This window comes from Cebus imitator, unplaced genomic scaffold (assembly GCF_001604975.1).
Source record: "Cebus imitator isolate Cc_AM_T3 unplaced genomic scaffold, Cebus_imitator-1.0 Scaffold62, whole genome shotgun sequence".
Lineage (NCBI taxonomy): Eukaryota > Metazoa > Chordata > Mammalia > Primates > Cebidae > Cebus > Cebus imitator.
In genome coordinates this window covers 3,969,925-3,995,244 of record NW_016107377.1, presented here as the reverse complement: position 1 = coordinate 3,995,244, position 25,320 = coordinate 3,969,925, and the positions used below count along the sequence as shown (strand labels likewise).

Sequence of the window (25,320 nt, the reverse complement as noted above, 5' to 3'; positions counted from 1 at the left end):
GCTTCCAAAATTTTGCCTATTGTGAACAGTGCTGCAACAAACATGGGAATGCAGATGTCTTTCCAGTATACTGACTTCTTTTATTTTGGATATATACCCAGCTGTGGGATCGTTGGATGATATGGTAGTTCTGTTTTTAGTTTTTGAGGGACTTCTAAACTGTTCTCCATAGTGGTTGTACTAATTTATATTCCCACCAACAGTGTAGGAAGGTTCCCTTTTCTCCACATCTTCATCAGCATTTGTAATTGCCTGTCTTTGGATATAAAGCATTTTAACATGGGGTGAGATGATATCTCATTGTAGTTTTGATTTGCACTTCTCTGATAATCAGTGATGTTGAGTAGCTTTCCATATGCCTCTTTGACATTTGTATGTTTTCTTTTAGAAATGTCCTTTCAGTGCTCGCTTCAGCAGCACATATACTAAAATTGGAACGATACAGAGAAGATTAGCATGGCCCCTGTGCAAGGATGACACACAAATTCGTGAAGTGTTCCATATTTTTAAGAATATAATTTTTAAAGATCTTGTACCAGGCTTGTTATTTCTTAAGCACATTCCAGCAAATTCAGGACTTTTGTATAAATTCCTCTAAAAACTCAAAAAAAAAAAAAAAAGTCCTTTCAAATCTTTTGACTGTTTTAAAATCAGATTATTAGATTTTTTTTTCCTGTAGAGTTGTTTGAGCTCCTTATATATTCTGGTTATAAATCAGATGGATAGTTTGCAAATATCTTCTATTCTGTGGTTTGTCTCTTCACTTTGTTTATTGTTTTCTTTGCTGTACAGAGCTTTTTAACTTGATGTGATCCCATTTGTCCGTGTTTGCTTTGGTTGCCTATGCTGTGGGATATTACTCAAGATATTTCTGCCCATACCAATGTCCTGGAGAGTTTCTCCAATGTTTTCTTGTAGTAGTTTTATAGTTTAAGGTCTTCTATTAAATCTATTTTATTACATCTGCATCAAAGTCTTGAATCTATTTTGATCTGATTTTTGTACATGGCAAGAGATATGGGTCAAGTTTCATTATTTTTCACATGGATATTTAGTTTTCCCAGCACCTTTTATTGAAGAGACTATCTTGTCTTCAGTGTATAATCATGGCATATTTGTCAAAAATGAGTTTACTGTAGGTGTGTGGTTTGTTTTGAGTTCTCTATTCTGTTCCATTGGTCTAGGTGTCTGTTTTAATGCCATTATCATGCCGTTATTATTATTATAGCTCTGTAATATAATTTGAAATCAGGTAATGTGATTCCTTCAATTTTGTTCCTTTTGCTTAGGATGGTTTTGGCTATTCTGGGTCTTTTGTGGTTCCGTATAGATTTTAGGCTTTTTTTTCTATTTCTGTGAAGAATGTCATTGGTGTTTCGATAGAGTTTGCAGTGAATCTGTAGATTACTTTGGATAGTTTGGACATTTTAACAATATTGATTCTTACAATCCATGAAAGTAGAATATCTTTCTATAGTCCTCTTCAATTTCTTTCATCTATATTTTATAGTTTTTATTATAGAAATCTTTCACCTCTTTGGTTAATTCCTAGGTATTTAATTTTATGCGTGGCTGTTGTAAATAGAATTACTTTTTAAATTTCTTTTTTAGATTGTTCACTGTTTGCATATGGAAATGCTACTGATTTTTGTATGCTGATTTTGTATCCTGCAACTTTACTGAATTCGTTCATCAGTGCTAATAGTTTTTTGGTGGAGTATTTAGGTTTCTCCAAATATAAGATTGTATCCTCTGAAGTCAAGGATAATTTGACATTTTCCTTTCTAATTTGAATGTCCTTTATTTCTTTCACTTGTCTGGTTGTTCTTGCTAGAATTTCCAGTACTATGTTGAATAACAGTGGTGAAAGTGGACATCCTTCTCATGTTCCAGATCTTGGTGGAAAGATTTGTAGTTTTTCCTCATTCAATTTTCATATATGGCTTTTGTTATGTTAAGATATGTTCATTCTATATCCAGTTTTTTGAGAGTTTTTACCATGAAGGGATACTGAATTTTATCAAAAGCTTTTCAGCATCTGTAGAGAGCCAGAGTAGCCCACCCCCTCCTGGTGGATCAGCAGCAAGACTGCTGTGAACTTTGGGTGAACTCCAGAGAAGCAAAACCATAATAGGGGAATATGTATGTCTCAGAGAAGAGCAGAGAGGCCTAGAAAAAGATAACCAGCTCTCACTGACCTTGCTGCAAGATAGTTATTAGCTGAAGTATGTTAACTGAATTGTGAGAATTATAACCAAAGGCTGTTCTAAGTAACTGCACCCTCCCTCTGCTATGTGCTTTGTAAACATTTAAAATAAAGTACTCTGAGGCAGGTCAGGGCCACAGAGACTGACATCATCAGCTTTTCGGATTGCCTGGCCCAGCTCTCCATGTTTGTCTGTGTGTCTTTCTTTATCCTTCACCGTTACCTCTTAGGTTTTTGAACCCTTGTGCAGCGTGGGACACAGCACATGCCAGAAGCATCAATTAAAAAGATAATGTGGTTTTTGTCTTTTATTTTGTTGATATGATGTATCATATTGATTGATTTGTTTATGTCGAGCAATTTTTTTGCATTCCAGGAATAAATCTCACTTAGTCATGATAAATAATCTCCTTAATGTGTTATTAAATTGAGTTTGCTAGTATTTTGTTTAGCATTTTTGTGTTAGTATTTATCAGAGACATTGGCCTGTAGTTTTCTTTTTTTTGATGTGTCTTTGTCTGGTTTTTGTATCATGGTACTATTGGCCTCACAGAATTAGTTTGGAAGTATTCCCTTCTCCTCTATTTTTTTTGGGGGGGGGAATAGTTTGTGTAAGATTTGTATCTTTTAATGTTTCATAGAATCATCAGTGAATCCACTGAGTCCAAGGCTTTTCTTTACTGGGAGACCTTTGACTACAGCTTTGATTTCATTACTTGTGACTGGTCTGTTCAGATTTTGTATTTCTTCCTGGTTCAATCATGGTCGATTGTATATGTACAGAAAGTTATCAATTTCTTCTAGGTTTTCCAATTTATGATATATAGTTGCTCATAGCAGCCTGCCACTAATGATCCTTTGAATTTCTGTGGTATCAGTTGTAATGTTTCCTTTTTTCTCTGATTTTATTTATTTTGATCTTCTCTCCCTTTTTGGTTAGTTTGGCTAAGGGTTTGCCAATTTTGTTTAACTTTTCAAAAAACTAATGTTTGTTTTATCTTATGATCATTGATTGTTTTCATCATTTTAATTTCATTTATTTCTCTTCTGATCTTTATTATTTCATCTACTAATTTTGGATTTGCTTTTCTAGTTCTTTAAGATGCATCATTTGGTTGTTTATTTGAAGTTTGTTTTTTCTTTTTTGATGCAGGCACTTACAGCTATAAATTTCCCTCTTAGTACTGTTTTTGCTGTATCCCATAGGTTTTGATTTGTTGTGTTTCCGTTATCATTTGTTTCAAGAAACTTTTCAATTTCCTTCTTAATTTCTTCATTGATCCACTGGTCGTTCAGGAGCATATTGTTTAATTTCCACACGTTCATACAGTTTCCAAAATTCCTCTTGTTATCAACTTCTAGTTTCATTCTTTTGTGGTCAAAAAGATGTTTGATATTATTTCAGTTTTTAAAAATGTTTCAAGATTGTTTTATAACCTAACATATGGTCTATCCTTGAAAATGGTCTATGTGCTGAGGTAAATAATGTGTATTCTTGAGCCATTAGATAAAATGTTCCATAAATATCTATTAGATCCATTTGATCTATAGTATTGATTAAGTTAAAATGTTTCTTTCACCACATGCTCCTCCTTTTACATTTTCAAATGAGTTTAGAGTTAAATTTTCAATGTTTACATTTTAGCTAGGACTGACTGAATTGTATAACGAAAACAAAATCTCCAAGTGGCCTTGGATTTATTTTGTTTCCTTGTTTGGTTTGTTTGACTAGTCAGTTAATTGTGAGGAGAGGAGCATGTTAGCAGTTTTAAAATTTTCTTTTTGGCCCCTGTATGGCAGATACAATAAAAATTTTGTGCTGGACAAAGATGCCTTATATTATTGCTCTGAGTTCAGGATTGTGACCTCTTTGGTCTGAAAGTCTTACCTTTATAAACATATTTATCTAATTATTTCCTTTTGGATGATTAATGTTTCAATTAGCTATTTCATCCCTGAAGTGATTGTTGATCAAGAAAACCTAAATTTACCTTTCCAAATGGCACCTAGGTTGTTGGTTACCATGAAGCTGTTACAATTTGTGAAGTCATTAATTTGAAAGCCCTTGAATGACTTAAAAAAAATCTTGGCTAGAATGACATAAACAGTAAGTTTTATCTTAACACCAGTGTAAAAGTCAGCAGATTCAATGTAAGGCAGAAAAAAAACAAGAGAAATAGAGAACTCAGTAGACTTTGCATGTTAACTCTATGGTTGCAGAATTTTTTAAAGAGATTTTGAATAATGACCATCTGCATTCTACCTTTTCCTTGATATAATTTGCCCATCAGTTTATAAATGTTCATGGGAACAGACCATAATATGTAGCTAGCTGGATTCCCAGAAAACCTGGCATGGCTTAATGTTTGAGAAACCCATTCTATGTCTTATTACTTTCTTAAGAGCAAAGAAAGTCCTACAAATTCTGTCAGAGAATATCAGGAGTTTAGATGATAATGGTTACCCTAGTGGCTTTTAATTAGCCATCTTGCATGTATCACTTAGAATGCTTATTTCGCTCTAGGAAGATTTTTGCAAGTAAGTAATGAAAAGAGACAAATTGTTCACAGACCAAATTAAATCAAACCAAGATAAAAGTGTTCACAAAAGTTTAACTCGGACATGCAGATAAAGCAAAATATTGAATTAGGCACATAGGCCAAAAGTGAATTCACCAGAAAAGATATGCCTCATAGGCAAAATGTAGAAACCAGAGTACTCTGTCTTTATACCAGGAAGGATATACAAGATAAGACAAATTTTTATTTTTATCATTGCAGGAGGCATGTAAGTTTCTTTATTAAGAGGTCCTTATAATCAAACTACATTTCAAATAATATCAAAAGCTTCTACCAAAAACAGGAAGGCTTGGCCTAAGAAAAGACTCACCAGGGCAGAAAAGGGAGCTATGGAAGTGGTAAGCTCAAAGAGCTCTTTTGAGAACTGCATACTGGTTCCAAAAATCAACAATTTCTTGTGATAATGATCTTTCTTCAGATCCCATTTCTGACATCATTTAAGTTAACCTAAATAATAGAGGCTCTCTAAAAGAAAAATATATTTATTTGGGAATAAGGCATTACAATTGGAATATATGTGCCATGGTAATGTGTGCATACTCAGGGAGGCAAAAGAAGACAAAGGTTTTAAAAAGAACACTGAAGACAATTACATAATTTTTTTGAAATGATTATCCTTGGCTACAAGGGTCAATAAAAAGGGTGATACAAAGTGGTTTCTGTACAGATACCCTCATGAAAGTATTTTTGTGTAAGGCTATAATGGCCTCTGTGTAAGGCTGTGGTTTTTGCTGTCTTCTGTGATAGTTTTGTTATCAGGCATACAAGTGTGAGAACTCTCTTCAAGCCCTTTCCCGGCTCTATTTTTCAGTTGTTTTACTTTTTTAAACACAAGTGATTCCATTTTGATTCTGATAACTTTCACATAGCAAATGATCAACCCTGAGGAGGGGGTTGTAGGAAACTGATTTATAGCTGGTCAGCCAGAGGTACAGGAGGCCTGGATATGTAATTGATGACTAAAGTATGTGAGTGGCTGAGCCGCTTATATTATAGTATCTGATGCTAACTCCAGGTAGATAGTGTCAGAATTGAATTGAATTATATGACATCCAGTCGGTACCCACAGAGAAATGGATAATTATTTGCTGTGGAAGTCCACACGTTTGTTGTCAGACGTTCTGTAAGTACAGAAAAACAGCCTTTTTCCCATAGTCACAAAATGAACTTTGTATAATTTCAAACTTTTAAATGTATTGATTTGTTTTATAGTCTGTCTTGTGGTCTATACTGGAGAATGTTGTATGTGCTCTTGAGAAAGATATGTCTTCTGCTCTTGATGTGGTGGGGGAGTGGAGAGCAGCAGTGTTCTGTAGATGTCTGTATTAGTTCATTCTAATGCTGCTAATAAAGACATACCTGAGGCTGGGCAATTTATAAAGGAAAGAAATTTAATTGACTTACAGTTCAGTATGGCTTGGAAGGCCTCAAGAAACTTGCAATCAGGGCAGAAGGGGAAGCAAACTTGTTCTTCTTCACATGGCAGCACCAAAGGGAAGTATGAGAGCTGAGTGAAGGGGGAGCCTCTTATAAAACCATTAGATCTCATGAGAACTTACTCACCACCATGGGAATAGCATGGGAGAAATTGCCCCCATGATTTGATTACCTTCCACTGGACCCCTCCCATGACACACAGAGATTATTAAAACTACAGTTCAAGATGAGATTTGAGTGGGTACACAGCCAAACCATATTATTCCACTCCTGGTCCCTCTCAAATCTCATGTCCTCACGTTTCAAAATACAGTCATACCTTTCTAACAGTCCCTCAAAATTTTAACTCATTCCAGCATTAACTCAAAAGTTCAAGTCCAAAGTCTCATCTGAGACAAGGCAAGTTCCTTCCACCCATGAGCCTGTAAAATCAAAAGCAAGTTAGTTACTTGCTTTTGATATAGGCAATGGGTAAATACACATATTGGGGTACAGGGCATTGGGTAAATACACACATTCCAAATGGGAGAAATTGTCCAAAACAAAGGGGCTACAAACCCCTTGCAAATCCAAAATCCAATAGGGCACTCATAAAAACTTGAAGTTCCAAAATGATCTCGTTTGACCGTGTCTCACATCCAGGGCACACCTATGCAAGAGGTGGGCCCTCACAGCCTTGGGCAGCTTTGCCTCTGTGGCTTTTCAGAGTACAGCCCCTGTCCTGGCTGCTTTCATGGGCTGACACTGAGTTTCTTTGGCTTTTCCAGGTACATGGTGTGAGCTGTCATCCTGGGGTCTGGAGGATGCTGACCTTCTTCTCATAGCTTCATCAGGCAGGGTCACAATGGAAACTTTGGATGGGGGCTCCAACCCCACATTTCCCTTCTGCAGTACCCTAGCAGAGGTTCTCCATGAGGGCTCTGCTTCTACAGCAAACTTCTGCCTGGGCATCCAAGCATTTCCATATATCGTCTGAAATCTAGGTGGAGGTTCTCAAATCTCAATTCTTGACTTCTGTGCACCTACAGACCCAACACTATGTGTAAGGTGCCAAGGCTTGGGGCTTGCACCCTATGAAACATTGCCTGAGCTGTACATTGTTCCCTTTTAGCCACAGCTAGAGCTGAAGCAGTTGGGTTACAGGGCACCATGTCCTGAGGCTGCATAGAGCAGAAGGCTCTGGGCCCAGCCCATAAAACCATTTTTCCCTTCTATGCCTCCAGGCCTGTGATGGGACAGGCTGCTCTGTCTCTTACATGCCCTGGAGACATTTTCCTCATTGTCTCAGTGATTATGCAAATTTCTGCAGCTGGTTTGAATTTCTCCCCAGAAAATAAGGTTTTCTTTTTTATGACATCATCAGGCTGCAAATTTTCCAAGCTTTTATGCTCTGCTTCCTCTTAAATGCTTTGCTGCTGAGGAATTTCTTTCACCAGATACTCTAAATCATCTCTCTCAGGTTCAAAGTTTTACAGATCTCTAGGGCAGGACCAAAAGATGCTTCCAATCTGTTTGCACAGCAAGAGTGACCTTTATTCCACTTCCTAAAAAGTTCCTTATCTCCATCTGAGACCGCTTCATCCTGCATTTCATTGTCTATATCACCATTAGTGTTTTGGTCAAAGCCATTCAACAAGTCCCTAGGGAGTTCCAACCATTCCCACATTTACCTTTCTGCTTCTGAGCCTCCAAATGGTTTCAACCTCTGCCCAGATCCAAAGTTGCTTCCACATTTTTGGGTTTCTTTATAGCAGCACCCCACTCTCTGTGGTACCAATTTAATGTATCAGTCTGTTCTCACACTGCTAACAAGACATACCAGAGACTGGGTAATTTGTAAAGGAAAGAGGTTTAATTCACTCACAGTTCAGCATGACTGGAGAGGCTGCAGGAAATTTACAATCATGATGGAAGGGGAAGCAAACACATCCTTCTTCACATGGTGGCAACAAGAAGAAGTATGAAAGCCAAGTGAAGGGAGAAGCCCTTATAAACCCAACAGATCTCATGAGAACTAACTCACTGTCACGAGAATAGCATGAGGGAACTGCCCCCATGATTCAATTACTTCCCACCGGGTGCCTCCCATGACATGTGAGGATTATGAGAACTACAATTCAAGATGAGATTAAGGTGAGGATATAGCCAAATAATGTAAATGTCTGATAGATATAGTTGGTTTGTACTGTTATTCAAGCCTTCCAATTTCTTGTTCTTTTGTCTACTTGCTATATTCATTGCTGAAAGGGGAGTATTAAAATCTTCAGCTGTTACTGTTGAATTATCTATTTCTCCCTTCAACTGAGTTCTTCACACTGTGTTTTCTTATTGTATTCTGTTGTTAAGTGCATCTGTTTATAATTGTTGCATCTCCTTAAAGGATTTACTCTCTTGTTTTTATAAAAACTCCATCTTTTTATCTAGTAACAATTTTTTATTTGCTATATTTTGTCTGACATTAATATATCATTACAGTTATTTTTATGGTTACTGTTTGCATGCTATATATTTATTGATTCATTTACATTCAAACTATTTGTGTTTTTAAATCTAAAATGGATTTTTTTTTGTCCACCATATAGTTGGGTCATCATGGTTTAAAAAAATCCATTCTTCTAATAACCTGCCTTTTAATTAGAGTGTTTACTCCATTTACATTCAGTGCAAGTACTGTTAAGGTAGGATTTACATCTGTCATTTTTCTATTTGTTTTATATATGTTGTTTTCTAGTATATAATTTTACCTCCTTGTTTCTTTGATTATATACTTAAAAGTTATTTTCCTAGAAGTTTCTCTGGGGCTTACAATTAATGTCTTAAAATAATCTAGTCAAAAATTGCTTCACTATGACTGTTTCCTCTACCCTCCATTGTCCTATTATTGTTCTATGAATTACATCTTTATATATCATAAGCCTGCCAACATAAATCTATAATTATTGCTTTATGCAGTTTCTTATAAATCAAATAGGAGAAAAAGAGTTTTCTATAGAAATACATTTATATATTTATACTGTGTATTGGAAAAACAAACTTTTCTCTATGCTCTCATTCATAACACTCAATACTTCCAAACATGTCTGATATCAGCTGTTGTTTCCCCACCCCCCCAAACAATTCTATTCTCTTGTGGACACCAATCAGGTGTCCTGTAATTCAGTTCAATCCTGGATCAATGAAGTTAGCTTCAGATTTCGTCAGTTAAAGGGCTCAATCTCACAAGACTGTGACCCCTTCAAACACCAGTCACAAGTCCAGGTTGTCACCTCTGCTTCTGATTAACCAGCTATAAATCAGAAATTCCCACAAACCCCTCCTTGAGTTTGGTCATTTACTAGAACAACTCATAGAACTCAAGAAAATAGTTTGCTTACTAGACTATTGGTGTATTATAAAATGATACACTTCAGCAACAGCCAAATGGTAGAGATACATATGACAAACTGTGTGGGAAGGGCTTCATCCAGGCAATATCTTCCCACCATTTTCACGAAGTTCTCTGAACTGTACCCTTTTGGGTTTTTATAGAGGCTCCATTATGTATATATGCTGGATTAAATCATTGCCTTTGGTCATTAACTCACCTTCCAGCTCCTCTTCTCTCCCCAGAGGTTGAAGGATAGAGATGAAAGTCATCTCCTCCTTAAGTGGCAACCAGCCCCCATCCTGAGGCTATTCAGAAGCCCTAGTCATTAATCTTCTCATTAGCATACAAAAAGAAACTTCTCACTTTGATGATTCCAAGAGTTTTAAGAGCTGTGTTCCAGGAAATAGGTACAAAGACCAAATTTATGTTTATTATAAATCACAACAGCATACCATTTTTTATATTTACCCATGTAGTTAACTTTACTTATGCTCTTTATTTCTTTGTGTGGATTCAAGTTACTCTCTGGTGTCATTTAATTTTGCCTGAAGAATTTCCTTTACTATTTCTTGTTAGGGAGATCTGCTAGCAATAAATTTTCTCAGGTTTTGTTTATGTGAGAATGTCTTAAATTCTCCTTCACTTCTGAAGGAAAATTTTGCTAGACAGAGAATTTTTGTGTGAGGCTCTTTTTCTTTTAGCACTTTAAATGTATATTCCAACTTTTTTGGCATTCTTAGTTTCAAATCATAAGTCAGCTCTTCATTTCATTGTGGATCCCTTGTATGTGATGAGTCATTTTTCCTGGCTGCCTTTGAGATTCATTTTTGTCTTTGACAGTTTGACTAATTCATGTGTAGGTGTATACCTTTTCAGCTTTTTTTACTTGGAGTTCGTTGAGTTTTTTGACATGTAGATTAAGATTTTCATCAGTTTGGGACATTTTCTGCCATTAATTTTTCAAATATTCTTTATGTCCTTTTGTTTCTCTGTCCTCTCCTTCTGGGACTCCTATTATATGTATGTTGGTGTTCCATAGGACTTGGACTATTTATTTTCCTTCATGCTTTTTTATCCTTTTGGTTCCTCAGATGGACAATGTCAAAGTCAATTTACCCATCTCAAGTTTTCAGATAATTTTTTCTGTAGTTCAAATCTGCTGTTGAGCCCCTCTAGTTAATTTTTCATTTCAGATAGTAAGTAATTTTCAACTCCTAATTATCTTGTGGTTCTACCTTGCTCCCATCTCCACCAATAATTTCTTTAGCTTTATTGATATTTTCTATTTGGTATTAAATCATTATCATTATCCTACTCATCTTTAATTCTTCAGATATTATTTCTTCTAACATATTTATAATAGCCAATTTAAGACTTTTCCTACTAAGTCCTTTATATGAGCTTTATTAGGTACATTTTCTACTGACTGCTTGTGTGTGTATGTGTGTGTGCGTATGTGTGTGAGAAAGAGAGAGAAGAGAGAGACTCTGTGTGTGTGTGTGTGTGTGTGTGTGTGTGTGTGTGTGTGTGTTTGGGCCATACTTCCCTATTTCTTTGCGTGTCTTTTAATTTTTTTGGTAAATACTGGACATTTAAAATAATATAAAGTAGGAGTTTTGGAAGTCAGACTTCCTCTCTCCTCCAGTGTGTGTTGTTTTGTTGTTATTGTTGTTTGTTGTTGTTGCTGCTATAGCTATTTGTTTATTAACTTTCCTGGATTAATTCTGTAAAGTCTGTATTATTTGTGATATAAAGTCATAGAATCATTTTTTGTTTAACGTAATGCTCAGCTAAGGATTCAACAGAAATTTTCTTAAATATCTTTTGTCAATAAATTTCCCATCCTTTACTGAGAGGTTGTGTGTAGATATGTTGTGGCAGGCTTTCAACACTTTTGAAGTTTACACCTCTGCCTTATTCATTTTTTTGTGCTATGTTCAACTATAATTGCCTGATTTGAGGGCCTTTTTGTATCTTTCTTGGGCATGCACATAGCTCTCTAGTGCAAGCATCCTTCTAAATCCCCAGGAATAAGCTGAAGCTTTTCAAAGCCCCCCAGAGGTGTCTTATTCTCCAGGTTTTTCATAAAGTTTTCTGACAAGATTCTTGTTTGCCTCAATTGATATCAATGCCACAGGTCACTGCAGTGTTAAACAATTAGTGAATTGTTTTCAACAAGTGCTATGGAGATAGAGATTTTCTCACTGTGTGAGCTCTGAGTCTTGTCAGATACAAACTTTATGAATAGGGCTTTTCCAGGGAGCTGCTAGATGGGTAGGATAGGGATGATTCTCCAGGGATGGGGTTTTGGGGAAGGTTCAAAACCATTCTGCATCTTTCTGTGGCTGCTAGACTGCTGGTTTCACAGCTTCCATGGTTCCAAGATTGTTGGGATTTCAAGACTGTGGTAGGAGCTGAGTAGAGGAAGATGAAAATATGCAAGATCAAATGCCACAAAGCCCATTGGTCTTACTGATATTTAGCTATTTTTCTTGAATAAATGCCCCTCTTATTTTGCAAACCTTTGGTTAATTACCAGATTTCTGGAAAAGTTGATTTTGACATTTTCTTCCCAGTGTTCTTATTGCTTTTATGGAGGGGCAGATTTTTGGAGGCTATATACATTGCCATTCTGAAAATGTTTCCTTCCTTTATCTTTCAAAGCTTTTTCTCTCCAGACTATAGGAAAAAATTCAGAAAGTGTACAAAAGTACACAGAAGTAGAAAAAAGTCACATGCATGTATAAGTTCATCATCACTTAAATATCTTTCCTTCTGGATTTAATTATATGCATTTCCATAACATTTATTGATTTTCATCTGACTGTAGTAGTCATGCAGCATGAAAAGAAGAAAAAATATTTGGGAAGGGGAAGATATTGTGTTTGGTGGCTAAGAAGAAGGTGGAGTTGAGGAATAAGTTCAAGTTGGAAAATATAAATAATGTGAACACAAAAATTAAAACTACTCATAATCCCACCCTTAGGAAATAAATACTGGTGACATATTGAGGTGATTTTTTTGTTCCTATGAATATATTAACATAATACATACCCTATATGTATACAGACACACACAAACATGTATGAGTATATTTTTTAACAAATTATTATCATGTGGTGGTTTATGCTTTTCCCCCTTAACATTATATAATTAACATTTTCTCATGTATTTAAATATAATTATTTGAAAACACAATATTCCATCAACTAGATGTATTCTAATAAAGCAGCGTTCCCTCATATTGGGCAGTTTTGCTATTTTCAGTATTATTAATAATTTTGCCTCAAATACCCTGTGCATCATTTGTCTACATCCTGATTAATTCATTAGAATAAATTGCTAAAGATTAAGTATTAAAATCTATAAAACATATTTGTATTTTTTATAAAAGTCATTGCTGTGTTGGAGAACAGGGATGTCCGAACATATTTTCCCTATTTTGTGTAATATTTTTATAGAGCTATATATTAGATGCAGTAAAGTACACAAATCACAGGGTTGTTGAGTTCTTACAAAGTGAATACAGATCAAGGTGATGATGATGGTAACACATTATAGCACCATGCCAAGTACAATGGGAGAAAGAAGGCACACAGAAGAGATCTGCCTTTCACACACCACGAATAAATTGTTAGATGTATGACTCTCATCGCGGTCCAGACACCTTAAAGTTATGGAATGCTGGGTAAGGAATTTTTAAGTTGGAACTGTTGTAAAAGGGAAATAAAAGAACAGCAGTCTCAAGTGCCAGGGATGGCAGGGATATACTGTGAGAATAGCAACTAAGATTTGGGGCAAGAATAAAGCCTGAGATGAGAAAAGAGACTTCTTGGCTTGGCTTTATGGCTAGTACCTTAAAAGTCGAATTCTTAATGGTGAAGTTAACCATGTGTATTCTCTGAGTATCTATTATATGTCTAAAACTGAGGAAGATCCTATGGAAGTAGGAAGACTAGAAAAGTAGTGACAGATTAATTTGAGATCAAATTCTGGTTTTCCTACATTCTTTCCAGGTAATCTGGAACAATAGATTTAAATTTTCTATAGCTTAAGTTCTTCATTTATAAAATGAGAACAGCAATATGTACTTTGCAGAATTGTCAGTGTAAAATGAGTTAAAACATGTCAGTGTAAAATGAGTTAAGGAATGTAGTACCTGACAGTAGTAAACAGACGTTAGTTCTTTTTTGCTCCCACGTGATACAGATTTTTTTTTCTCAAGAAATTTGGCCTGGCACAGTGACTCATGCCTGTAATCCGAGGACTTTGGGAGGCCAACATGGTTGATTTGAGGTTAGGGGTTTAAGACCAGTCTGGCCAATGTGATGAAACCCCACCTCTACTAAAAATACAAAAAATTAGCCAGGCATGGTGGTGGGGGCCTGTAATCCCAGCTACTTGGGAGGCTAAGGCATGAGAATCTCTTGAACCTGGGAGGTGGAGGTTGCAATGAGCCAAGATAGCACCACTGAACTCCAGTCTGGGTGACAAAGTGGGAGTCCATGTAAAAACAACAACAAAAAAGAAATTTACAGTCAACGTTAGGGTGAGAGAACAGAGTGCAAAAAGTAGTGATCCTGTGTAGTTAAGTATGAAATGATGTGGTCAGGTAAGAGAAATAGTAACATAAAGACAGAAAATATAGGTTATCCTTCGTCTGCTGTGCCTCCATTTCTTCTAACAACAATTTATTCATATGTCAACCCACACACTGTATTTAAACCAACTAATTGTAGATGTCAAGGTCTGTGAGGCTACATGCAATTTTACACATTACATAATGTACAGCTTCGATTCATTGAAGAGAAAAAATATCAGGTTCTGCTAGATATGAAATGAAAATGGAAATTGTCTTATTTTGGATACTTTGGCAGCCTGCTTTATATTTTCCCTAGATTCCCAAGAAAATTTTTTACTCTTGTAATTTCTAATTTAACTCTGTAGCTTCCTCCAGAGTCAATATTATATCAATGTCCTATGAATTTTCAATACTATTTCCTGAGTAATACAGTATTAGATAGAATTGATAGTCTTTTTCTCCCTCTTATTAACCTGTCTTTTATTCTTCTACTTAATCATTAAGAAATGTAGCCTTTTATAATAGTCACTAATATGTGACTATTTATAATCGATAACAATATGAGAATCAATCATAGGCAAGTTGATATAATATAGCACAATTTGCCAGGGAGAAGTTATACAGAAGGAGGAAATAAGAGGAAGAACAAGTTGAGTACTCTGTGTTTTTGCCAGTTTCGTCCTTTCCAATTTGCTAAAGGTTATGTGTTTTCCTTTACTATGGTGAATAGGCGAGGGAAAGAAGCTTGAAACAAGGAGGTCCTGTTATATGCCAATGCTAGTCTATAAAAACTCCAGAAGAAGCTGAAAGGTTCTGGGGTAAAATCCAAGGACACAAGTAATGAATATTTAAGAATCATTATATTTTCTTTCCATGTAAGAATGTAGAAGTCAAGCTTTATATAATTCAAGAGGACCAGAAAGGTAAGACTAACCTAGAGAGAAGAGCAAGGAAGTGGAATTCTAGGAGAAAAGGTGTGTTTTGTTGTTGTTGTTTTTAAGGGAAGGAAATATGACAAAGAAGGAAAAGAGAAAGTAAGAAAAAATATGGGTAAACCCACAAGCAAAGCAAATACAGAGGTCAAATCAGATGAGTAAGAATAAGTGCATGAAATAAAAAGGGATGAACAAATGGGATGGGGAATTTTTGGGGTAGGAGAAAAATATGGGAACCTTGAAAAAATGGGAATAAGGGAGAAAAGAGTCATAGTATTGAGCTTTGAAGGAATGGTTGAGGGAATTATAGAAGGTCAAATGATAGAAATGGGTGCAGCTTGAGAGAAAAAAAGAGTCACTGGTTTAGGATGACAAGAAAGACAAAAAGATGAGGCTTTGCCTTTGACTCTTGGACTCGTTTAGTGAAGCTAAAAGCACAGACTTGTTAGGTCATAAGATGAGGTAAAGTACTATCAAGGGAGACAGACTAAGAGTACCTGATATCAGTTCCTATTATAGTTCTTTAAGATTTCTGTTTTATGCAAGGATCTCACTTTCTTCCCACCCCATTCTATAATGTAGTACTATTCTAACACGCATGTACATCAAGGCACTTGTGGGAGAGAATATCCTGTAAGAATACCATATACAGCCTATAGATTTCTGATTCATAGCACATGAGAAGTTCATTAAAACACCCAAAACAATAACAAGACAAAAAACTTTGGACCCCCTGAAGCTCATTTATGGGTCTAGCCCCATCCTTTAATTTCACCCATTTATATAAATGTGAAACACTTGACCAAGTTTTCAAGTAATTTGTCACTCATCGTACCTCCTAAGGAAGACTACTATGTTTTCACTTAACAAGAGTAGGCCAGGTGCAGTAATTTATACCAATAATCCCTTTAGGAGACCAAGGTAGGAAGACTGCTTGAGACCAGAAGTTTGAGACCAACCTAAGCAACATACCAGGACCCTGGATTCCACAAGAGATAAAAAGCATTAGCGGGGCATGGGGATGCTCACCTGCAGTCCTAGCTACCCAGGATGCTGAGGCAGGAGGATCATTTGAGCAAAGGACTTCAAGGTTACAGTGATCTGTGATCGCATCACTGCATTCCAGTCTGGGTGCCCGAGCAAGAACCTGTCTCTATAAAACAAATGAACAACTTAACCACAAAGACTTAAGAACTGATATTTAATTTACTATGTGCCAGATATGTACTCTAGACACCTGAACAACATGAAAATAGAATTCATTGTTTTCCTCTGTGTCTATTTGCTTGTGTGTTCAGTTTGGGGACAAGGAGAGGATTGTGGTGTTGTTGATGGTGTTGAAGATGGAAGGATTATCCCAGAGATAGCATTATTAATCCCATATCATAATAAGGCCTGAGTTAAAAGACCCCTGACCTGGCAACAGTGTGACTAGTAGTTACAACTTTGCTGTCCCTAGGGCCCAACATTTGGCTGAGGTGTCTGCACTTAGGGTGCATGTGACCAGAGCTCTGCAGTGACTCGGAGCAGCAGAAGGGGAAATAAGGAAGTGGCACTATCATGGGACACGAAAATCACAGTAGAAGAGCCCTAATTACTCATCTGTCATCAGCACATAAACATCCCTTTCTACTGGTACTCAGGCAAGGCCGACTTGCTTGAATGGGCTACTTGCTCTAAAGTTCTTCATTTATAAAATAATAGACCAGGAATGGTGGAAGGGTTGTGTGTGTGTTCATATGTGTGTATGATATACATCTATCTCTTTTTTGCCCTCTCTGGTTTCCAATGTTTGCATTATTAACTAAGCTGATTGTGACTGCCCTCTACACTTATTTAAATAAGATAGAGTATTTTAAAAAGAAACTTAGCATAGGCCTTGGCACTTAGGGATGCTCAGTTATAGCACCTGTGTATAAAGACACCCAAGGGGTTTACATGGCCAGACTTTTATGACTTTTGTATTCTTGGCTGACATCCCTCCTCTGAAGCCTCAGCTGAGGAGGGACCCAGCTGTAAGAGATTTGTTTTCTGTGACATTTGCTATTTGTTGCTGGCTCACTGTTTCGGTGGGAGAGGTGTCATGCTAAAGTCTGTAGGGGTAGTAGACCATGCACTTTTTGAGACTATTACTCATCTCTCTCATGGAGAATGTCACCCAGTGTCACTTCCCCCATTTTTTGGTGTTTTAGAGCTGGCCAAGTCCTTGTCACTCATGCAGCAAGGAGCAGTCTTTAGGGCCTCTGTCAGAGAACGTGGGGGAGGAGGCATCTTGCTTTCCCTCCCCCTTTCTTTTCAGCATTTCTGCATTTAGGTGAGCCCTTCTGGCTGTGTGTCCCTTGAGGAGTGTCACAGACTTGCTTTGCCCTTTAGCTTTGTGGTGAGGAATCTCTTGCTTATTTTAAATAAGATGACAATCTTGCTGGGTTGTAGGGCTCGAGAAGGTGAACTTGAACGCCTGTTGGTTTCAGTTTCTGCCTATTACCCTGTGAAACCAAAGCATGGGGCAAAATTTCTCAGTTTTGTTTTCTCGTATTTCAAGGTCTTCATATTTTCCCCCCAACATTGTAATGCATAAGAGAGCTTTCTATCTGAACTTTGATTTGCGCTTGAGTTTAAACTCAATGTGTTCTCTAGAATCATTGATGATTTTCCCGTGTTAATTGGGTTGGTTCTTCTGAGCTTTGTCCACTGTGAAGATGAGATTCAGCTTTCTCAAACCTGCTAAGTTTGTTTTCATTTGTCCATCTGCTTCTAGCTAAGAGATCAAGTTGTGTCGCTATGGCCTTTTAAACATTCTTGTGGATTTGTGTCTTTCAAAAGATTCCTTTATTGTAGTTTTTGTTTTAAGAAGTTGTAAAAATAGATGTATATATTAAACTTGCCATCTTAAGCAGGAACCTCTGGAAAAAAAAAATGTCTTTCTTTTCATCAGAGCTGACTTAATCCTCTTCAGGAGGAGCCATCTGTTGGTTACTAGAGGAAAAAATTTCACAGTGTTCATTTGGATTTAAATTAGTTCAATCCGATAATTTAATCCATTCTTTTAAGTAATACTCAGACTCCAGAAAATAACAATGACAACAGCAGCTGTGTTTTCTCTGAATGCTCCACTATTCTGTGTTTCTCTCTCAAAGATGGTATCCAGACATCTGGATGAGGAGGTTGAGGGGAGGATTTTGGGTCTTTGGGGCCCATGTGCTCTGGACTCCCGGTGATGTTTGTATTTACCTATTTGCTGCTGCCCCGCTGGCATTTTGTTGTCAAGTCAGTGGCTGGTCTCTTGTTGCCCCGTTTCTCTCCTGGCTTGCCCAGAACCTAGTAGTGTCTCTTTTGCTGACCTGGCTTAGCCCTGTCTCCCACTGGCTGCAGGTCCTGGGGGCTTCACTATGTCCTCCTGCTAATTCACTGGCCCCAAGGTCCACCTCAGCCTCTTCAGTAAGGCCACTGCCACTGTGGAATCAGCAGCTGGTTGGCTGGATCTTGATTCATCCCTTGATACCTCATGGGAACCAAAGGTTACTTTGGAAAGCTGAAGTTATGATACTCCCTCCACACTAAGCTTCTTGATTGCTCTAGTTATATACCAGGTTGGTAATTATTCCCCAGATGCCTCAACAGGGAACAAAGTAATAAGCAATCCCTCTTGCCCTCAGTTTTACTCTAATGCATTCCCTCACCCACGGGCCAAAGCCTGAAATGGGGGCAATTGGGATACATAGGATTAAGAGTCTTGCTCTTCTGCCTTCTAACTTTCTCTGTTTCATTTAAAAAAATCAAGGGCAAGTGGCCTTTCCTTTTATTTCCAGAGTCATATCTTTGAGCAGCAAGCTTCACAGGGGTTTTGCCATCAGAGACCCAGGGATCTATCATCTCCACACTATGAGCCATGTCTGAGAGTTGGATTCTTGATGTGGGGTAATAAAAGAGTTTGGAAAAATCCTCTGTCAGAATATTGGCTTCTGAATAATTCTGTTTTGTATATCAGAAACTGAATATTAGCATATTTTTTCTCTTTGCATTTCTTTTGTAAAATATCCTGGCATTTCCCCAGAAATGAGCTCCTTAGGCTGACTTAGTCAAGAAAAGCAAAAAAGTGGAGCAGGTATAATTTTACAAAATATTACCCACTGCATGTGTGATGTAATCACATTGATGTCGTTTGAAAAGAATCAGAAACCCTGAGGCTAAGCATTCAGTATCTAGAAAATGTCTTGGACTATGGGACTCTGGTTACTGAGGCTGACACAATTCCAGGCTTTAGGACAGAGATGAACTATCTGAATATTAGCTGCGTGAAGTTGGTCCATTACCTGACAGTCCTTCGTTTGTAAAGCTGGGTTGTTAAGATGATTAAATGAGAGGTTTGTAAAACATTCATGTTTTAAATGCTTTATAAGCTGTTATCATCATTATTGATAACCACTATAGTTGACCCCTGAACAACACACAGGGGTTAGAGGTACCAACTCCTCTGACCCCATGCAGTTGCAAATCTGCATGTAACTTTTGACTCCCCCAAAACTTAACTATTAATGGCCTACTGTATAGTAGGAAGCCTTAACTATAACATAAACAGCCATTTTGTACTGTTTTGAATTTTGTATGTTATTAATATATGTATTATATGTTATATTCTTACAATAAAGCTAGGGAAGTAGATCAGCATAAAGATCTTCATCTTTATTGTCTTCCTGTTGAGTAGGCTGAGGAAGAGGAGGAAAAGGAGTTGTTCTTGCTTAGAGGTGGAAGAGGTGGAAGTATGTCTCTGTATAAGTGGACCCACACAGTTCAAACCTGTATTGTTCTAGAGTCAATTGTACTGTTCAGAAGAAGTCCATTGTCTTGATTTAAAGCATTTCAAAACTTAGGTTATTCTAGTTTTATTGATTTAGAGCACTCCCATTCACTAGAAACATCTTTGGGCCAGCAGATTGAAGATGCAGGGAGCAGCCAGTGTCTTAAAGATTTTTTGAAATAATTAAGGACAGTGTTCATGAACATGTGAACAGTCTGGCTGAAAATGCCACCTTGCAGAAAGGTGGCCCAAACCTTGTCAACTTTGCTGTGTTTTAACAGTCTTACATTTATGTAAAGTCTTAAGAGTTAGTGACTCTTTTGACTAGGTGAGCTTAACATGAAAAGTGAAATAACTTCTATAAATATAAGAAATCTTTTTTTAATTCTTAGCTAATTCAGCAGGATAAATCAAATAATGAGCTTGATTTCTTTAACTTAAAGCATTTATAAGGGATTAAAAGTGCCAAAAAATTTTTAAAATACAGTTGGGTTATGAAATGTTTTAGTGACTTTTATGCCTTTTCCCATTGAAACCTTTACATTTTCTTTAAAGATATGTTATTTTTATTATCCGAAAAAAATGATAGAGAAAAGCAAAATGACAAAAAGATATTATAGAACTGGGTTTTATATCTTAAGATAATAAACACATTCCAATGATCACCTTAGGACTGATCCTTTGTAGTTGTGTTTTCGATTTCACCATTCTGTTTGAACTTGCAGAAATTAAAACTTTGTTTGGAAATGGCTTAAATTTAAACAAAACATCATGTTAGCTTCAAGGCAGATGTCGTTGCTAAAGATTAGTTTGAAACAATGATCTCTGTGTGTTGCTGCATTTCATCAACATTTTTTACTTAAGACAGTCTGACAAGGATGCTATCCTTGGGTTTGAATGAACATGGAAAGATTTTGCATGTGTTTTTTGTGGTCTGCTTTATATATATATATATATATATATATATACACACACACACACATATATATGTATATATATACATATATATATATTCACTCATAATGTATAAAATATCCCTAACAAGTTAAAATAAAAGGAAATTTTGAAAAATTAGGCAAATCATCTTTTCTCTCTTTATCTGCAAAATAAAGAGAGGGTTTCTAAAGCTCTTTGAGCTGTAGAATTCCCCTTGTCTGGGAACTCAACCCAGTAGCTGTCACTAGGAAGAAATTGAGAAAAATGCTATTCTCAAGAGTAGCCACATGGTGGTGGAATGACTCCTCACAAAAATGATATTCAGTTTCCCTGAAAGCAAAATGATCACACTCCAAAACTGAATTATTGAAAGATCTCAGGAGACACTTGACGAAAGGAAGAGAGGAGCCAGCTCTACGCGCACGAAAATAGAAAGGTCATAATGCTCCTGTACATGAAGTGGTTAGAACTCTACAAAAGGCAATTCATGAAACTTTATTTCCCTTCTGATCTTGGGTTTGAAAGAGATTTTTGAGATTGAACCGTATATTTGTAATGAAATAAAGACCCTCGTTTACTGTGTGCCTCTGCAATCTTTATTTCTTTCGCCTCAGTCAGCCATTTCTTGGCCTTGCATCCCTTCTAGCTGTGCCCTAATTTTTCTCCTTTCGTTTTCAGCTAAGTTATACTTCATGACTGTAATTCATTTACACTTCAACACATCACAGTTCGGAGCCCAGACTCACTTCTAAAGGTCACCAGTGAACTGTGTATTGCAAAACGCAATGATGCTTTCTCAGTCCTTATCTTATGCCCTATCTTAAAAACCTATAGTTTACTTTCTTGACTCCAATCTGTCCTGGCATTCCTCCTGCTTCTCTGAGTTATTTATTTCTGGTCTTTTGGGGCTCTTCCTCCTCTGTGTGTCCAGTAACTACTGGTATACCACAGATTTCTATTATTACCCCAAAGTCTGCATTTGTTTATATACTTTGCTTGGGGAATTTCATCCTTATCATTGCTTCATTTATCAGTGGAATAACGATTAATGTCAAACTTAATCTTTATCCTAGAACTCATATGTGATCTTTAGCTTGATATGTCCCACAGGAATCTCAAACTCAACATATCTGAAACTGTCTTCATTGTTATCCTCTGTTCACCACCACCAGTTCTCACTAGCAATCCTCGATCAGCCTCTAATTGTTCCTTTATTTCTAGCTTAATTACTGGCATCACCATCTTGTTGCCCAAACCAGAGATTAAAGAGTTATGTAAGACTTCTCATTTTCCTGGACCTTCTACATCTAGGCAATCAGCAGAGTCTAATGGTTTTAGCTCATAACTATTTTTTTCAAGTCTATGATTTCAGCCCCATCCCTGATAAAGATGTCCTTATTACATAGGTCCTTGTCCTCTGCTTGGAACATTGGAATCTGTAGTTTCCTTTCTCCTAACTTGCTTCCCTTAAATCTGGTCTCTACAATGTACAGAGCATACTTTTTCTAAAAGCAAAACCCAATCATTTAACCTCCTTGCTTAAACATTTTAATGGCTCCTCATCATTTACAGGTTAGAATACAAAGTTCTTAATATAGTTTACAACACCCCAAATCCTGGCTTAGTCTCTTCAGTCACTTCGCATCTCATCTCTTACCAGTTCTTGTTTTACAGCGTTATACTCTAATGCTACCAGGTTTCTAGCGCCTCACCTCCTTCCCACTTTTTGTGTCTCTGCATTCATCTATTTTGTTCCCTTTGTCTCAAATGTCTTTCCCACCTTTGTCTTGGTAGCTCCTACTCATCTTTAACATTCTCATCGCATGATGTCTCAACTAGGAATCGACTAAATGCCCATTCTTTACATTCCCACAGCATTCTGTTTATCTCCATCTTAGAACTTGACAGTTTTTAATGTAATTATATGTTTATATATTTTGCACCCTCCAATAGGCAAGAGTTTCTTGAAAAGAGAGATCACATATATTTATTTTTCTTGTCTTCAATTCCTAATCTGGGGCTTAGTGCATAATGAGTGTTCAATAAATTTTTGTTGAATAGAATTTAATATTTTTGAGGCTCAGAGTCCCTGAGGGTGCTTTATGAAGCCTACTCTAGTTCTAAGAAAACTAAACAGTGGTTTTAGAAGAGCGGGGGCCAGCTTCCTGGAAAAGACTTGAGCTGTACACTAAAGAGTTCGTTTAACAGAGTTTGGACTAATAGAGAGAAGTGAGGGGTATAATCAAAGTTGGATGAGCAAAGGCACAGAGGCTTGTGCAGAGGACAGTGCAGAAACAATGTCAAATGTGTTTCTGAAGTGGAATAGTGAAATATGAGTTAGGATAGGGAGAATACAGCTTATAAGCAATCTCTACTGAAGGACTGGAGAATTGAGGGCTTGTTTCCAAATTCTTGAGCAGAGGAATGACATTTTCAGAGCCATGCTGCGGGAAGACTAATTCAGCACTGGGCACAAGATGATTTGAAGTGAGAAAGAGATAGAAATCAGTGAGGCCAATAGAAGGTGATGGCAGTTAATTAAACAGGTGGCAGATGATGAGGCTTTAGACCAGCATGGCAGCTGTGTGAAAAAAGGAGTTAATTTTCGAGCCATGGGAGGAAAAATTAACAGAAACTGATTGCAATGATGATAACAGAGAGAGAAGAGTCATGACATTTTAAATAAACTGGCAGAAAGTTGGGGATACAATTTGTAGAAAGAGAAATTATAGAGGGCAGATGGAATGTGGGACAGTAGCTGACTTTGGTTGGAAATCTTTGTATTTGAGATGATAAAACTTCACAATATTTAATATTTAGTAAGTATGCATAAGGGGTGCTATACACATTGGAGTGGTGGATGAACGAATGAAATCTTAGAGGATCTGTCAGTAAAATCAAACCATAGTACCAGCTTATAGGGTAGTTTGAGATAAGGATAGTGATATAGATTTAGAAAGTATCAGCTCAGCCTGGGATCTAAGATGGCCAAATAGGAACAGCTCTGGAGTGCAGTTCCCAGAAAGAACAATGCAGAGGGTGAGTGTTCACCACATGTCCAAACAAGTTTTCACTGCGCACAGACTAGGAGATTCCTGGGCCTAAAAGCGCCATGAATTTCCACCATGGCTGCTTCAGCTGATGCCAGGGGTTGGTGCACAGAAACTCACACAAATCTGGGTGGCTGTTTCAACTGGCACCTGGAACGCCTGGGAGACAGAGCCACACATTCAACTGAAAGGGAAGGGCCTGAGACAGGGAGCCAGGTGATCTGCCTCAGTGGGTACCACCCACATAAAACAAGCAATCTGAAATGCTCTGGATTGAGAGTTTTGCAGCAAGCACAGCTGGACCGGGGACAGTTCAGCTCCACTGGGGGAAGGGCATCTGCCACTGCCAATGCAGTTCTAACTGCCTCCAGTAAGTTCACACAGCAGCTGGGCAGAGCCCGTGGCAGCTCAGCAATGCCTCTGCTGGCAGGTTGTGACTAGGCTATCTCTGTGCAGGGCAGGGCATCTATGAAAAAAGGCAGCAGCACATCAGAAACTTATAAATAAAGCCCAACCTTCCAAGGAAAAAGCACCCGGAAAAGAGGCAGTTATGAGTTCTACTGCAGCATACTTAAATGTACCTGCCCAGCAGCTCTAAATGAACAACAGAGATCACAGCACAGCACTTGAGCTCCTATAAGGGAGCTTCCTGACCCCCATATAACCAAAGAGACACCTCATAAAGGAGAGCTCAGACCGATATCTGGAGGGTACCCTTCTGGGACAAAGATAACAGAAGAAGAAACCGGCAGCAACCCTTGCTGTTCTGCAGCCGCAGCAGGTGATTCCCCAGGCAAGCAGGGTCTGGAGTAGATCTCCAGCAGTCCTACAGCAGAGGGGTCTGACTGTTAGAAGGAAAACTAAGAAACAGAAATAGTGTCAACATCAACAAAAGGGACATCCACTCAGAGACTTCCATCTGAAAGTCACCAACTACAAAGACCACAGACAGATAAAGCCATGAAGATGGAAAGAAACCAGGGCAAAAAAGATGAAAACACCAAAAACCAGAACATCTCTCCTCCTCAAAGGGATATCAACTTCTCACCAGCTGGGGAACAAAGCTGAATGGAGAATGAATCTGATGAACTGACAGAAACAGGCTTCAGAAGGTCGGTAATAACAAACTTCTCAGAGCTAAAAGAACATATGCTAACCCATTGCAAAGAAACTAAGAACCTTGAAAAAAGGTTAGATGAAATGCTAACTAGAATAAACAGCTTAGAAAAGAATATAAATGACCGGATGGAGCTGAAAAACACAGCACAAGAACTTTGCAAAGCATACACAAGTTTTGGTAGACAAATCGACCAAGCAGAAGAAAGGATATCAGAGATTGAAGATCAACTCAATGAAATAAAACAAGAAGGCAAGAGTAGAGAAAAAAGAGTGAAAAGAAATGAACAAATCCTCCAAGAAATATGGGATTA

The 25,320-nt window shown here is 37.4% G+C and overlaps 1 non-coding gene across 1 annotated transcript; it reads left to right on the top strand.

Annotated features, from left to right (window-relative positions):
- Nucleotides 1–401: 401 nt before the first annotated feature.
- Nucleotides 402–508, top strand: LOC119471467. The gene has a single exon (XR_005200540.1). It is a non-coding gene; the product is annotated as a U6 spliceosomal RNA (small nuclear RNA).
- Nucleotides 509–25,320: the final 24,812 nt, after the last annotated feature.